The sequence below is a fragment of the Papaver somniferum genome, chromosome 6 (genome assembly GCF_003573695.1).
Source record: "Papaver somniferum cultivar HN1 chromosome 6, ASM357369v1, whole genome shotgun sequence".
Classification (NCBI taxonomy): domain Eukaryota; kingdom Viridiplantae; phylum Streptophyta; class Magnoliopsida; order Ranunculales; family Papaveraceae; genus Papaver; species Papaver somniferum.
This window is the reverse complement of record NC_039363.1, coordinates 19,914,778-19,932,737: the sequence shown is the minus strand read 5'-3', so window position 1 is coordinate 19,932,737 and position 17,960 is coordinate 19,914,778. Positions and strand designations below refer to the sequence as shown.

The 17,960-nt window shown below is 41.6% G+C and overlaps 1 non-coding gene across 1 annotated transcript; it reads right to left on the bottom strand.

Annotated features, from left to right (window-relative positions):
• Positions 1-17,517: 17,517 nt before the first annotated feature.
• Positions 17,518-17,643, bottom strand: LOC113291975. Its single transcript, XR_003331672.1, has one exon. It is a non-coding gene; the product is annotated as a U5 spliceosomal RNA (small nuclear RNA).
• Positions 17,644-17,960: the final 317 nt, after the last annotated feature.

Below are 17,960 nucleotides of genomic sequence, written 5' to 3'. Positions count from 1 at the left end.
CATTGGCGCATGTGGTGCAGAGATGCGGCTGGCACAGCATGCCATTGACGCCTGTTGTGCGGATGGCATGGTTGGCATGCCTTGGCGCGGAGACGTGGCTGGCATGGTTTGCCATTGGAACGGTGGTGCGGCTGGCATGGTTGGCATGCCTTGGCGTGTAGACATGGCTAGCATGGTTTGCCATTGGCACGGTAGCATGAGAATTAGGGTTTTACATAGATGATGTCGGTCAATGTTAAGGGTTCTTCCGTGGAACATGACACATGTATATAAAAAAAAAGGTGCCCTGGTAATTCTTACGTAGGCATGCTGATTGGTCCAATAAATGCGCTAATGGTCATAGTGACGTCATGTCAGATGTGCGGTTTTGCGATTTTAACTCTAAGATAAAAACCACCATCAATAATAAGTCCCCTGCTTAGCTCGAAACAGGAGAATTGTTGCGAGGTAAGCATAAGATGGTGACAGGCAAGGTCAAAATCGAAATGACAAGTCGTTGAAAGAAATGGCGAAGAAGACCCTACTAACCTTTTTCGAGAGGTAAGGAGAGTTCATGATTCTCGTGTTTGGCAGCTTTGCATAGATTCTGCTCGTGGTACTGCAGTTTAGGTTGCGTAGTGGTAGAGGCCAGTTGAGATGCAAACTGTTGGCCTCAATCTAGAATGGTTGCGCGTCCTCTGAGCTAGGCTATGGAACGCGGGGCAGAGCTGCTAGCATAGACTTGGCATCAAAGGAAGCCGCTGGCATTGGATCGGCTTGGGATTAGCCGTCAGCATTGGTCTTCTTGTACTTGGAGCCGTTAGCACTTGATTGGCTTGGAATGGGAGCCGTCAGCATTGGTCGTCTTGAAATGGAGCTGCTTGCGTTGCTCGGCTTGGAGTGGAGTTAGCTTGAGTTCCTTGGAAGGATGACGACTGGCTTCAGTTCCGTGGAAGGATGACGACCGGCTTCAGTTCCGTGGGATGATGGCAACTTTGTTTGAATTAGGGTTTGGCATGCCGAAAGCCTAATTAACGCCCTTTACTAGAATTGTTGTAGAATTCTCGTACGAACTCGGATTTTGAAGGTCCGCCCCTACATTCTGAACGGAAAAGACTTTCATATCTCCTCACTCGAGAATATTTAGGTTTTGAGCTCGTTCGGGAGGTGAAAACAGCTCGATAGTAAAATTCAGGAAGATTTGCGGGCCCGTGGAATGATGGCAGCTTTCTTTAGTTCCGTGGGAAGATGATGACTTGCTTTGGGAAGATAACAACTTTCTTTAGTTCCATGCAAAGATGATGACTTGCAGTGGGAAGATAACAACTTGCTTTAGTTCCTTGGGAAGGTGATGACTGGCTTCGGGAAGATAACAACTTTATTCAGTTCCCTGGGAAGCTGACGACTGGCTTCAGGAAGATAACAACTTTCTTCAGTTCCTTGGGAAGGTGACGACTGGCTTCGGGAAGGTAACAACTTGCTTCAGATTTTAGCATGCTGCAACCCTAATTAGCGCTCCTTACTAGAATCGCTGTAGAATTCTCGTACGAACTCGGATTTTGACGGTCCGACCCTCCATTCTGAAAGGAAAAGAATTTCCTATCTCCCCACGAGGGGATATTTAGGTTTTGAACTCGTTCGGTAGGTTAAAAAATCTCGACAGTAAAATTCAGGAAGAATTACGGGCCCGAGGTGGCATAGTCGCGCCTAGTCATCTGTTTCATGGAGCAAGAAGGAATGTTTATTTTTCTCAAACTCTAGAAACTCCGTCCGCATGAAAATAGATATTGACCTTCTTCTGTTTTCTGTTTCCCGTCCGGATCCGCGCCTTCGTTTGCAGTGTCTCTCCAATAGATTCCAAAATTTACCGAACTTTGTCGCATTCTTGGGACGGATGGATGAAATATGTGCTCGGCAACGACCATGTTAGGGATAATATTGGATATTTTGGTTACGTTGTCGGTCAATCCTCAGCTTTAGGTGTTTCAGTTCCTGTACCTTCTGACCGTGATGATGATATGATGTGAATGCTTGTATGGTCGAAATCTTCCGATGCCACTGGATAAATAGATAATCTGGAGATGTTACGTTGCCGATGTATTGCTATCAAAGTCTTCAAGGACTTTTTTCCAAGCGACATCCTTCGAACCATCTTCAGAATCTTGGACTATCCTATGGAATGGGATGCGATGAGAATTCTCCAGTTATATTTTTGTTTGATCCGATGGTCATGGCCGAATATGTGAATGTATCTTTGTGGAGTGCTTTTGGAGTGTTCGGTTCATATGTACGGCTTTATGTTGAGAAATTCTTGCATAAAACTTCGACAGTGATGATGTTGAAATTAGAAATAACCTGGTTGAGGGGAGTGAAAGCGTTCCATGTTGGTAGTCCCCATGTGTAGCATACTTTCATTGCATCGCCTTGAATCCACGTCCACGGTATTTGATGCAAGCTTATTGTACTCTTATGGATGTGATGCCGGGATGCTCAGAATATCACATGGATGAAATATTTTGGATAGCGAAGAGGTATAAAATGATATAATTGTATTTTTTATCGTTTCTCCCTCTGTTTCTTCAGGAAAATGTTTCAGCCGCGTCTTTGGAGTTATCTCACGAATCCTTGATGGTCGTCGGGATGGACTGCGATGAGCAGTGGCCAGTCGCGCTTTTCTTTAGTTTCTGAAGTTGTTTCCTCTGGGCAGGCTTGGGATCCGTCACGGCCTCGTAGAGTGTTTCGGGCGTCTTCTAGACAGATAGGTGATGATATTCTTACGCTACACCCTTGCAGAGCAGATGGCTTTGTCGTGGCTATGACCTTTGGTTGACCATGTCTTCTGAGATTTGACAGCAAAGGGATTCCATGTAGATTCCCATTCCCCAAGTGTGGTTTGCATGTTTCCATCTTGTGTAGTCGGTGGGTTGACCATGATAAGGATATCACCATCGTGTGTTCGTACTTGTGATTTTGTTACTTCTACCGCGTGCCACTAAAATATAGAGGAGTGCGGGTTACCTTTACAGTGACTCTTTCCATGGTGAAGCTCTGGCTGGTATCAACAAACGGACGGCAACAGTTCTTGGCAGCAGATGTGGTCAGAAGATACTGTCCATGGAAGTAAAGGGATTGGCTGGATGCGTAAGCGAGCAAACTGTCTATGACCACAAGCTTTGGTGGGATGGAACAAAAGGTGACCACGGCTAAGGAAATTGGCTGGTTGCGATCATTGATCCTTGGCATGGGGAGTGTGGTGGGACGAGACTTGGAAGTAAGGAATGGCGATTACAGCACGATCCTCGGCAAGGAAGAGCGGCTCCTACGACAAGATCCTTAGAAAGAAGGAGTGGCGGCTACGACACAATCCTTGGCATGAACGAGCCGTTTAAGTGTCTTCGGTTCTTGGAGAGGACATTGAAACTTATGGAGAAAAAAAGTTGAAGTTTCTTCCTCGGATCCTGGAGCAGCTTATGGAGAGATCACTGAAGAGGAGCGGCTGTTGGAGCGAACGTTAAAGAGGAGCGGCTGCTGAAGCGAATGTTGAAGCGGAGAGGCTGCGCCAATCAGCGTGCTGTAAAAATGGACACCCTTCAAGCAAACAATATTTTGGAGTCCCCAGTTCCGTCTATCAATCGTGCTTTCCAAGAGAGGTTGGGGTTTGAGAATGGCTTCCTGGATGGAAACAACTGCTTTCCTGATGCAGTGCGGTTGAGGGGTTGCAAATATATCTTGACGTTGCGCCTTGGGAAAATATAAAATCTCACATAAATGTTTCACCATAGACTGCGCAATCTTGCGGGAGAAGTCCCCAGAAATCATGCATCTTCTGACAGGAAAAGAGCCTTTGTGAACTCAGGGGAGGTTGCTGATTTTCTTTGCTTCGATTTTGGAGAAGTCGTTCCTGATCTTTACGTGTGATGAAATTGGTTTGTTGATTCCCTTCTACTGGTCGTTCAAGTGCAACGCTGGAAGGATGCAAGATGCTAGCGCTGGGAAGATGTAAGTTGTTAGCGCTGAAAAGATGCAAGATGCTGTAAAGATGCAAGCTGTCAGCACTGGAAAATATGTAAGCTGCTGGAAGGACGCAAGCTGTCAGCGCTGGAAAAGATGTAAGCTGCCGGTGATGGAAGGACGCAAGATGTCAGCGCTGGGAAGAAGCAGGCTGCAGGCGCTAGAAGGATGTAAGTTTTCATCGTTGGGAAGATGCAGGTTGTCGGTGTTGGAAGGACGCAAGTTGTCAGCACTGGGAAGATGCAGGCTGCCGGCGCTGGAAGGACGTAAGATGTCAGCGCTGGGAAGATGCAGGATGCCGGCGCTGGAAGGACGTAAGCTATCAGCGCTGGGAAGATGCAGGCTGCCGGCGCTGGAAGGACCTAAGCTGTCAGCGCTGGGAAGATGTAAGTTGCCGGTGATGGAAGGATGCAAGTTGTTAGCGCTGGATCGGCTTGGAAAGGGCACTGGCTTGGCACGGTGCTGGCTTAGCGTGGCGTGGACTTTTTATTGCGATCCCAGTTTCCTGTTCCCATACGTACCTCAAATAGGAAACCATTTCCTTATTCAAATTCCAAAAGTGCCTATGAAAGGGGTTGGCTCTCCTTTTTATCTCGTATCTTTTTTCTCACGTCCTGGTGTTAGCGGTAGCGCGGTAGCAATAAAGTGGGCAAGCATATTCCAGCTATGTACTCTAGCGTTTCTCCTTCAATTCATTTTCTTGTTTTCTTGTGTTGGTGCAAACCCTAGCCATAGGTATGCTTTCCATAAATCTGTAGAAATATTGTTCTTCTGAACTGGTGTAAACCGTATCCGTGGGCATGCCTTTCATAAACTTGTAGAAATACTTCATCATAAACAATTCCTCTTCGAATATCACCATAGTAACGTCGGTTACCTCATGAATAGTGACGTGACGGGTAATCATTATTATGCAAAGTAGACACGTACGGGTAGGTGGCTGTTTTTTTTTTCAAAGCAAACAAAGCGCCTGGTGTATGATTTTATTTGAATTGATAGATAACTGTTATCTGTAAGGGTTTTGTATTATTCTTCTTGGAATGAATTGTTTTAGAATAATGTTGTCTTGGTTTCGATTGCAAGTGACGCAAACATCCCAGGTTAACCATGGAACCGTGAGCGTTGGGTGTCAGTAGAGAGCATGAGATAAAACATCACATGGCTATCGGTTTTATCATTCCCGTGAAAACTTGAAGTAGTAAACCATATATTTCTAAGCAAGACTTTTTCGGTTCTTCAGATCTCCTGACGAAAAATGAATCTTCCGGGTGAAGGTCCGAGTTTTATAGGAATCAACGTCGTGATTGTGGAAAGTCCCCAATCGTCCCTGATTCGTCTGATGATCGAGTTATCCATTCTTGGTTGGATCGTTTGCTTCTAACCTCTGGGAAGTCCCCAATCATCCCTTGTCGCGTCACGACTGGTGATTGGGCCGTCCAGTAACCGAGTCTTGGATCCATGATCAAATTGCTTGCTGCCTCCACCTTGGAAGTACCAGTCATCCCTTGTCGTGTCATGATTGGTAACTAGGCCGTATGGTAACTGAGTCGTCGATCCCTGAGCGGATCGTTTGCTTTCACCACTTTGATGTCTGGGTTGAAATATGAGATAGGGAATTGGAAATTGATATTGTAACCGAGAGATTGATCTCCCACTGTGATTGCCAATTGTTTGAGGGTGAAAATGGTTTCTGCTGATATCGGTAATTTTGCGTGAGTGGGTGAGAAACGAGTCTAAACCCTAAACAATATACTGCAAGGGAGTACTTTAGATTCGAGAGATCAATCTGTACAAATCCGGCCCAAACCAAGAAATGGTCGTTCCAGACTTGCTTCGGTCACAAAGAGGAGGAGAAGGATTGGTTTTGGGGAGGGAAGCGAAGAGAGTGTTGAGACCAGAATAGTTGGTTCTGGAAGAGTAGTTGTTTGACTTGTATCAGAAAGCGTAAGCTAACAGATGGGAAAGCTAACAAATATTTTTTGAGTGTTGTATGCTCCTGACCAAAGCTTGTTTTCTGGTGGAAACAGGTAAGACTTATTTATACAGGTCGAAGTGAAACGTACTCTGGTCTCGTAAGAAATGAAAAACGGATGAGTAAATGGGAGGAGGTGGTAACCGGTAACGCCTGGAATTGATGTTCCATAATGAAGGAAAGCGTTTCACCATTACTCCCTGTATTTACTAACCGCCTCATCCTTATGACACTGTCTTGTAACGGGCGTAGTGTACGCCGCACGCTGTAAGCTGCCAAACCAATACCCGATGAGCATCCCCCAGTTTGTGATATGTGTTGATGTCTCAAGTGTTTCTGTGGAAAACATGTAGCATGTTGCTGCTGTTTGGCAAGTTGAGCTTGGGAGACTTGTCGGCTCGGTGGTGACCTTCGACGGTCGAGATTTTGCATCTTGAGAGGAAGGGTAGCCGTTGATTATTGCAACCCTTCGCTTGGTAGCCAGCGGTATAAAAGCATGGCCGGCATGGATTTGATATGATTAGGCGTGTCCAAGCCAGGATTTTGACATAGCTGTGCGGCTGGAATGGTTTCCATGCCTTGCCCCGGAGGTGTGTCTAACGCGGCATGCCATTGGCACATGTGGCATGGTTGGCATTTCTTGGCGTGGTTTAGGCGCGGCCAAAACTAGGGTTTTGGCATTGAGCCAAAGTTTACCATGTGTTGGTTGGTGACCTTGGACGGCTAAGATCTGTATCTTAGATGGAAAGGTAACCGTTGATTGTTGCAACCCTTCGTTTTGGCAGCCGTAAAGGAAAGGCCGGCATGGCATGTTTTAGGCGCGGAAAGGTGGCTGGCATAGCATACCATTGGCACATGTGGCATGGTCGGCATGCCTTGGCGCGGTTTAGGCGCGGCCAAAACTAGGGTTTTGGCGTTAGGACAAAGGTTATCGTGCGTTGGTTGGTGACCTTGGACGGCTAAGATCTGCGTCTCAGATGGAAGGGTGGCCGTTGATTGTTGTAACCCTTCATTTTGACAGCCGTAAAGGAAAGGTCGGCATGGCATGGTTTAGGCGCAGCAGGGTGGATGGCACGGCATGTCATTGGCACATGTTGCATGTTCGGCATGCCTTGGCGCGTTTTTGGCGCGGCCAAAACTAGGGTTTTGGCGTTGGTCCAAAGGTTACCATGCGTTGTTTGGTGACCTTGGACGGCTAAGATCTGCGTCTCAGATGTAAGGGTGGTCGTTGATTGTTGCAACCCTTCGTTTTGGCAGCCGTAAAGGAAAGGCCGACATGGCATGGTTTAGGCGCGGCAAGGTAGCTGGCATAGCATGCCATTGGCACATGTGGCATGGTCAGCATGCCTTGGCGGGGTTTAGGCGCGGCCAAAACTAGGGTTTTGGCATTGGTCCAAAAGTTACCATGCATTGGTTACTGACCTTGGACGGCTAAGATCTGCGTCTCATATGGAAGGGTGGTCTTTGATTATTGCTACCCTTCATTTTCGCAGTTGTAAAGGAAAGGCCGGCATGGCATGGTTTAGGCGCGGCAAGGTGGATGGCACGGCATGCCATTGGCACATGTGGCATGGTCGGTATGCCTTGGCACGTTTTTGGCGCGGCCAAAATTAGGGTTTTGGCGTTGGGACAAAGGTTACCATGCGTTGTTTGGTGATCTTGGACGGCGAAGATCTGCGTCTCAGATGTAAGGGTGGTCGTTGATTGTTGCAACCCTTCGTATTGGCAGCCGTAAAGGAGGGTGTCGCCTTATCATATTCTTGTATTGTTGCCTCTGCAGGTTTAATTATCGCGCAAATACGATAAGCCTTAATACTCCCGTGAGTAAAAAGCCTCATGATATTTACGTCTTTTGACACAATTCAGCTCCCTAATGGAGGGTGTCGTCCTTATATTCCTCCTGATTGCCCCTTCAAGGAAGCTTACCCCTACCGGGTTAGGGTGGCCTCCCCCCATCCGGTAATGCAACAATCAGTTGATTCCGTAGTCTCTTATCCCTCTACCGGTAAGGTTTATGGTTACGAGACCGCACCCTAAGTGGGGTTTCTTCGGACCGAGTGCATCATAGTCAGGACTTGTCAAGAGTGGCAAGGTACGCTCCAGACTCCCCGGTCACTCTTGACTTAACCGTGTACCTCGGCGCCCTGATCGAGTTTCTGCACTCCTTAGGAGAGATCTTATTACCTTAATCTTTCGATTTAGGTGTCTCTCCTGGATGGGATTTCATCTTACCCAAAATCTCCATGACTCAAGTTCCAGGGTCGATGTAGGTTTACTTTGAGCCATGTTCACCAGGTTTTCCCCAATTATGACGTGCGTTAGGTCTTATTTTTTCCTCTTTCATTTATTCGAACTACGGTGCACGCTGCAATTGGATGCCTGGCCTCCCTAATTAGAGTCTTTACTTCTGTTGCCTTATATTAAGGTCTTATTATAAGGTCTTAATTTTGCCTTTTCTTAACTCAATATCTTCATAAAGAAATAAAAAATTTCATTCCACTGTTACTTTTGAGTTATACAACTCTAGTACATAGAATTTTTATTACGTTCTTAATCATGAAAAAAATCAGTTTTACTACGCAGACTACTCGCTTGTTTCTTTCGCCTTTTGCTCTTCTTCGATTTCGCATATATTTTTCAGAACATTGATTCGCATAAGATCTTCAGTCTCATTCGTGCGATAGTTGTCGCATGGTTCATACTTTTTCAAATATACCTGGTTCTAGATTTCAGTTGATGTTTTTCCTTCTTTTGCTTCTTCTAGTTCGCACATTCTATTACTAATAACTTTCTTGACTCTATACGGACCTTCCCATATGCTTGCCATGACTCCTTCACCGAAATCCGAAATCCAAAGTCATTTCCAGTAGCAAGTACTGGGTCGACTAGAGAAAAATCTTCTAAGAGTTGAACATGGGTTTTTTGCCGTCCTGTCCGAGCCTCGCACAACTTGCACTACGACAAGCAGTTGTGTTGCCATGACTCCTTCACAATCCTTCTGAATATGTAACTTTTGCCTCAACACCCATTCTCCTTCCTGAAATTCAGTCCTTCGAATTCGCTTATTGCGTTTGCTCGCAGAAGACTCAGTTACAGCATCATTCTTATTAACTTCTTCATTTTTAGATACGACATAAACCATTAGCCTTTCGCCTCTTTGACATTCCTTAACCTGCTTCTTCAAATATCTTCGCTTGCTGGCACGCTCTTCGCACTTATCAATATCTATTTTCTGATAGGTTTTGCTTTCAATTGGGTCTCCTCTTATGATTCCAATACCTTGGGGCATAGAAAATTTGATGCACTGATGGAAAGTTGAAGCAACTGCCATAATGCTATGGAGCCATGGTCTTCCAATCAAATAATTACAAGGTAATTCTACGTCAACTACGACGAATACACTCTCTTATGTCATGCTCTTCAAAGGAATTCGCATAGTTATCTCTTCTTCGGTTTATTGGTTATACCATTAAAACCATAAATCTTGTACGTTGATGGAATCAACTCATCATCTCTACCACCCATTGTCTTGTATGTATGGTAGAATAGAATATCTATGGAATTTCCAGTATCTATTAATATTCTATCGATAGACCACGTATTCACGTCATCCTCTTCATCTTCATCAACTTTCGCTTTTGGATTTATTCCTAACTTCACCACCAATGGGCATTCGCGTGGCTCTCCTCCTCCTGGCACCTCTTCTTCGTTAAACGAAATCGGTTGTTTCTGCCAACCTTTCGAGGGAGATATTTTCGCAAGGTTAAGAATTTCTCTTCCATCAACATTTCTCGCATAGACTCGACTTAAGATATTATCATGAAATTCCTCTATACTTCTGGATGAATGTATTATCGAATTACAATACAAGTTCTTAGCCTTCGCTCCCACTTCTATTAGGTATGTAGTCATTCCTTTCTCTGCACTTTGCGTATGCCCCTATGATGGTTGTGGTGGTGGTGGTGGTGGTGGTAGATTCTGTGGATGTTGCACCAAGAAGTGATTTAATTTTCCTTGATCAATCATTCGCAAAATTAGTTTCTTCACATTTCTACAGTTGTTTGTGGTGTGACCATGAAAGCGATGATATGCACAGAACTTTTTACTTCTTCTTCCTGGTGGTGGTTCATCTCCCACATTATGTGGTTCTGGAATGTCTTTCATTAAAATTACAGCTTCCTAGATTTTATCTATTGCAGTATTTAGATGGGGCATTTTTATCTGCTCCCAAACCACTTTACAAGTTCCTTAACATCGATTATAATACGGTTGTTGACCTCCATAACCTTCAGGATGATTATCCATTCTCTGAATTTTATTTTTTTCTCCACGATTATGAAATTTATTTTCCTGATACTCTCTCTCGAACCCCTCTTGATCTCTACCTCCCATGGATGCAAGCTTTTGTTCTTCCTCTTTGTATTCTACCAAGTTTTTCTTTCCTTGACTTCCTTGAGATGTGCTCGCAACATCATTTGTTATTCTTGGAAGTAAACTTGCATTCCTTTCATTCGCATTTGACATCGCAATTGGATAAGACTCCATATCTCTCTGCTTCTCCTCAAGTGTTATATATTCTTCTTGATATTCGCGCAACTCTGACATAGTTATTGTATCTTTTATCTTGAAGATTTGCGTATACAGTAAATCTGTAGGAAAGAGTGTGTTGATGAAAGCTAATATGAGATTTCGATCATCTACTCGTCTTTCCATTTCACTACACATGGTTCTCCAACGCGTGGTTAAATTGCACAAACTTTCATTTATCCTCCTGCGAAGACTGTACGCCTATTCAATTCCTGTACGTGACATATTATTATTGATATATTGTCCCAAAAATAGGTTTTGTAGATGATGAAATGATCTAATAGTCCCCACTGGTAACCCTTCAAACCATTGCAAAGCTTCTCCTGTCAAGCTCGCTGGGAAATATTTACACAATACATCATCATTCTCTTCCCATTGCAATAGAGATCGGCTATAGGCTTTTATATGTTGTACCGCACATGTACTTCCATCAAATATATTAGTGAATATGGGTAAGCTACAGTTAGGTGGTATTATTGCGAGTTGTATTTGTCTCGCAAAAGGTGTTTTTCCAGCTTCCTCTAATGCTTCTTCCAATTGTCTCCTTCCACCATCTCTTCGCGCCGTCATCATTTCTCTTAGTTCCGCCATTTCTTTAAGAATTTTTTCGCTCATAGTCTGATCTAAGTCCTGTCGCATAGGTCTCTTTAGTCTCGCTTGTCTCATTCTGTTTTCATAAGCATTTTGACGCATAGCCTCCTGTATTTATTTATCTTCTTCCTCTTCTATTCTTCTCCTACGTATATCTCTTTCATCTCTTGCACGTGCATCTTCCTCTTCGTGTTCATATTGATCTCTCAACTTTTCTCTTCCATGCAATATCATCCTCCCCTGCTCCGAAGCATCTTCTTCACTTTCAGAATTATGATGTGTGCGACGGGATTCGCAGTCATTTTCTCTTCTATTGGCTTGTTGATTTTGTCGTCTGCGAGAAGTTCACGTGGGTGTGCATATCGATTATTTGCTAGATATTGTTCTGCACGTCTTCTCTCACGTTGATCTTGTAAATTATCATCTACTTGTAGATTTTCTTCAATGATAACCAAAGGTTGCCTTCGCCTAACATCTTGCCTATTAGATATGCTTCAACCTGATGAGCTTCTGCTTGTTCTCGTTCTGGAACTTGCACGTGTGGTAATCCTTGATCTCTGCTCTTGTAATATTATATTTTCTTCTCTCAAATCATTATTTTGTTGTATCAAATTCGCACGCTCTTCACCTTCTCTTCTCCGCTCTGCCTTCAATCTCTGTCGAAGTTCTTCAATCGTCATATTCTCGTCATTTCCTTTTACTAATCCAGCATCTCCAGTTTCTTGCATATCTTCTTCTGTAGAGTTTGTTCTTGCAGTATGAACACTTACTCTATCATAATCAGTATCATTATTTTTCTTTTGTTCGCGCGGAGGTTCAGGTTGAGCTTCATTCCTTTGGTTATTTCTTTCTCCTCTTCTTGGAGATTCAGTAGCCTCGCCTCTTCTTCTTCCACCAATTCTTCTACTCCTCCTGATTGTTTCCTCTTGCTCTACAGTAGATTCGATTCTCACCATCACAGCTTTCTTATATTAACTAAGGAAAATTTGTTTTTAAGAGAATAATAGGACTTTGATGATGAAATCTCAATTGATTATTTAAAATTTGAGATCTAAATTTCTGAGATTTTACTCCTAAATCAATTCACCAACAGGACTTATCACAGGTTCAATCCCTGTTTCTAGCGCCAAAAAGTAGTTGCAGGGAATCCCAGAACTACACCCTTGTAAGAATCTAGACGATAATCTAAGAAATCATGGTGGAAATCACATAATCATTCATTAATATCTCAAAATTGGATACAAGATAATAAGAAAACCCTAACTTGCTCTCCAAATAAACTTTTTCTCTCCTAAATTTCTTGTCTATGGACTCAAAAGATCTCCCTCTTTTACATGGTTGATCTACTCTTTATATAGGGTTATACATAGTGGATGACAGCTCGTAAATCCTTTATTTTCGGATTCACTGTGCATTACTAACACACATTTACATAGATCATTATCGCACACACTCTTGACTTCGCACGGTTCTTCACATTTTACTCGTGATCAGCCTGTCATCATCTTGGCTAACAATCAGCGATGTCCTTCCCTCATATCAGATTATCACTATTTCGCATAGATAATAAGTGTGTGATATTTCTCCCCTACATTTTTCCCCTACAGTTGAAGAATGGACAAGAAATGTTTACATCTACAGCACAACTAAAACCAATCAAGGACTTGGGTTTCTTTCTCATAGTTAGTTTTAGTGAACTGAAACTTGCCACAACGTTACACCCAACCCAATGCTGGTTCAAAACTGAGTAATTACCTAATTTTCCTATCAAGTTTAGCATGCGTAAGTGTCTCATTCGCTGATTCTAGATGACTTTGAAGTGTTTCCTTTCAGCTGATAGTCTTGTTTTCACCAACTTGCAGCATTGCACTTCAGGCCAATTCAGCTGTAGACTTTAATCTCGAAGATCATATCAAAGTTGCTAATTGGCAAAGAGATTTAATTGCTTCTTATATGTCAGTTTTAGTTTCTCCGATTGCCATAATTAGAATCTGTTTATAGCTCATGTGTAGTTCATGTGTAGTTCATGTATGAATTGTGAGTTAAGTTGAACTAGTAAACCAGTTTACAAAGTGGGTCGGCTGCATGATGTTTTAGTACATAAGGTTTCTTTTCGTAACATTTCTTATGAATTATGGAATGCATTCATTGATTCAGCTCTATATGTTTTTCATTTTCCTTCTCTATGCTGCAGCATTCTCCCTTTTCCTCTGGTTCATAATTTACCGGTTGCATCCGCTATCTTTATGAAAATGTGTGACTAAAGCCCAATTTTGCAAAGAGGAAGTGGAAAAGCTTCAACTGAAAATCAAAGAGAATGAAGAAAAAGCTTCAAAAGAAAGAATATAAATCTCCAACCTAAAAGAGAATTTGAAAAAGATCAAATCAGTATCTGAAGGAAAGGATAAACACAAAATTGGTTAAAAAGACCAAAATCAACAATTCCTGGGTGAAATGGACAGTTAGATTTTGATACTTTTTAAATGGACAAAAATGTAAAAATAGGCAGGATGTAACCAGTTTCATCGTGCCCATTTTCAAATATTTTTTCTTATTTTTAATTTACACAGGATGTATCCAGTTTCATCCTTGCTATTTTTTAAATTTAAGCTGGGATGAAACCAGTTTCATCCTTACTATTTTTTTATTTTGACCATTTTATCCAAACTATTTTTTACTCGTCCATTTGAACCGTAATTTAAAAATATTTGGACAAATGACCCATAAACGTATACTTACAAGTTGCCGCCCTTCGGAAGCAATCCAACGAACCAAGGAATTGAAAGAATGTGGATGTAACTTTCATGTTTCTACTAAATCACAATGAAAAATTAGGTACTTGTTATCGTAACGAGATTGGAAATAGTCGTCATTTGTTTTATTCGTATTGGTAATGAGATCATTCCATTTTGGCTACTTGTTATGAATTGGTGGCATGTTTTACTGATGAACAACGAAAAGACCAGCTTTCTTGGAAAATTAGAAAGTCTTGGAAACTACTATTTTTTTGAAATATTGTTGGGTTCCTCTTTAGAAAAAGAGAAACCCTCCAAAAATAGGTGTATGCCGCTTAGAGTAGTTCCGATGGAGTGAAAAAATCCTTAGTTTGTTCATTTTGCTCCCATTATGCAATGAACAAACATGAAAAATGGATGTTCAACTAAACAAAACTGATAATTTGAACACCGGGTAGAAACATCCAGCGGGCGGACGTGCCACAAGCGCTGGCGTTTGAAACAAACACGCTAGTGTTCTCAGTACTGACGCGCGGAGTTACTAAACACGCCAATGTGCGTGATTGTAACGCCAGCGTCTGAAGAAAAAGCACCAACGGCTAAATCTGAACGGCCGGAAGATCTCGTAATCCAACGGCTATAATTCTTGAATTCTATAAATACTCCTCATTTGAACTCTATATTCACACATTCTTCACTCTCAAATCATCTCAAAAAATGCCTCTCAAAGTTCGTGGTGTTAGATTCACTAAACAAGAGGATTTAACTATCCGTAGAGCCTATGTTTTTTACACAGAAGAAGCTTTCTTCAGTAATGTAGCCGATCCGATGTTGACTTTATGGGAGAAAGTTTATAGAATGTTCGCCGCTTAAACGGGGAACATTTATAGGAGTGATACTCACGGATTGTCGCATCGTTTTCATTATAATTAGTATCAATGTATCGCAGTTCATGGATTTACTAATGGAGAATCAAAAAAATAAGCTCAACGGTGAAGCCGAACACGAAGTGGAACCCAGAACTCTATCGATGTGGTCAACAACTCACGGCGGTCGTCCTTTCGACTTTCATGCTTGTTCCAACATTCTCATGGTGCTCGATAGATACAATCCACTGATCCAGTAAAATTTAAATTACTGATGTGCAAATGTGAAGATAATCGTAATAACATAATATCATAGTGAATCAATTTATCCTATAATTTCAATCAGCCCACTCCACCAAAAAACACCTGCAACATTCCCAGAAATGCCTTCCATATGTGTCTTCTTCAGAAGAAGTCCGTAAATGCATAAAAGTCTTGCAACCGGGCTTTGACCATCCACTGATTCCCTATGGACAATGTTTATATTTGTGATCTCCATATCCACAATGCTTGCAGTGTAATAGCTTCTTCTTCAATTTGTCTTTAAGTTTATAGTTTTTGCATAGTGTTGCAATCTTTTCTTCTTCTTCTTTTTTAATCTTCATAGCATCATCTAGCATATGTGGTTCCTATGGACAATTGGTATCTCGACATTGCAAATACCTGAGCTTTTCCGGTTGTGATTCAATCACCATTCTGATGCGTGAACAACCTTCTCACAGACACTTTGAATACATCCAAGGATACTGAATAAGACTGTGGTTATCCATGAAACATAATGAACAAACCTCTTTTGCTTCGACACAAAATATTTGTTTCGCTTTGCCTTTAGAAAACATGGTGGATTTTGAGAAAGAAATACGTTGGTTTGGTTGAGAGGCACACCTAGTTTATCGTATTTATAACAAGAAAATAGGCGTTGGTAAATTGAACGGGCTGTCTTAGTAAAGCCGCGCACTTTTACTACAAACGCCACCTTGGTAGTTCAAACAGGCGCTTAAAGGAAATTCGCGCGCGGTTACTACAAACGCCAACGAATAATTCTCCAACGGCTCGATTGTTTTATTTCTCGACCTATGAATTCTTTCCTCTCATCTCCAAATTCACATCTTCTTTTTCTTCTTCTTCTTTTTTGATAAAGCTCTTTAATCTCTCCCACTCTGCAGAAATGTCTATTAGAAACGTGGTCCCAAGTTTACTGAAGAACAAGATATAACTATATGCAAAGCATATTTCTTCCATAGGGTAATCATTGGTGTCCAAGACACTAGTGTGCTTTATTTTTGGGATAAGGTTCTTTCAATGTTCGTCTCACTGACGGAAAACCCAGGAAACTGAGGTGCTCGTCGATTGCGTTCTCGTTTTCAATTTATTAGTAATGTACTACAGTCATTTGTTTCTCTGGTAATGGAAATTGATCGAGAAAAGTTCGTCAGTGTAACTAAAGATGAAGTGATCCAAACAGCTATTGAAAATTGGGAGGATGCTCACGGTAAACCTTTCTTTACGAAGGGTGTTTCATTAATTCTAAAATATGGTCCTTCTCAGGCACATCGTTACTGCACCCAAATGTCGCTCCCGGTCTTTACAATAGAAGAAGATGTTACTCTTGTTCGATGTTGGTTACATCGTATGATGAGACCAATGAACCATGACCATTTCTGGGAAAGAGCATTGGGACATTTTGTAGCATCGCGGAACGAAACCATAAGAAACAGTAACAGTCTAGAATTAAGAATTGATTCATCACCAAGGAAGTCATATATTATACAGAAGTTTTGTGGATGGTTCACCGTAACAATTTTGGACTTTCCAACGAAGAACTGGTGAGTTTCTTATTGCATTTGTCCTTATGTACTCAACTGCATCATAAATATCTGAACTTGTTGTTTGTTTTACAGAAATCCATCGCTCAGTCCAAGTTTACTGAAGAAAGCGGAAGAGAGTTTAAGCCTTTTGAATGTTATGAACTCTATAAAGAGAATGCCGCTGTATTTGATGTAGTTTGATGTTTTTGTTGTGCTTTATTAAAATGTAGTTTGATGTTATTTGAATGTTTAAATTATAATAAATTTTGCTTAATCTTAAGTGGAAATCTATTTTAATTCATTGATGCCAATTATTTTACAAGATATAAACATAGGAAATAATAAAATGTACTAAAAACAACTTCAATAAAAATCGGAGTAAAAGTTTTGGCATCCTGTTTATCTTCATTTTGACATATCTTCCATTCAACGCGTTATTTCACAGTTTCGAATTTTTGTTTGAATTTTTTGTTGTTAACTTTCAAAACTGGAACTCTTCTTTGCCTTTTAGCGGAACATTTTCAAGGAGCAACTTCTAAAACTTGAAATTCCCTCTTACAATTTTCAATCTTTTTGAAACTATTACATATTTTAGAAACAGCAGCTTCAAGTTTTGCATCGCAAAAAAGTGTGATTGCTTTTTCAGTCATTTTAGAAGAGAAAATTCAAGAGAAGTGAATTTGGTGTGAGTGAATTGTTTGAAGATGGTGGTAATTTATAGAGGTAAAAAGTGAATTTCGAATTTTTAAAAGGTACCAGTTGGCGGTTGTAGTAAACACGCTGGCGTTTTATTTTCAGGCGCGGCGTTTGTTCTTTGTTTTTCAGACGCCAGCGTTTTTTGTTCACACATCGGCGGTATTACTTAGAACGCGCGCCTGTTTGTAACACGCCCTGTGGTTTATCATAGTGGAAAACACGGTTTGTAACACGCCCTGTGGTTTACCATAGTGGAAAACTCGGTTTGGCCATCCACGTCTCAACAAACGTGGCTCAACAAACTTTTTCGTTTGGCCATTGCCATTATAAACGGCAAGCACACGGTATTCTTTAGTAAAAGGAGAAAGAATAGTTCGCTTTGTGCTTACAGCATGGCTGCGTGAATCATTTGGAGGAGTCAAGTGCTTGTTTTATACACATCATTTTGAAGAAGGTTGTGCTTTTTACTCTGTGTGGGACTAAATCATTCTTCATTTCATTCGATATTTAACAAAACCCGTTTCTAAGGAGATTAATAGGAAAGGATACCTTCGTAATCACAATGCTTAAAGGGTTGTGCTCTAAAGGAAGTAATGTAGATGGGTTGACAATTTACACAGCTTAATAACTTGAGAGATGTAACAAAAGTTATCCCAAAGGTGATTTGAATCAGTAGAGGAGAAGCCATGCCTTAGAAATGAAAAGTTTTGAATGG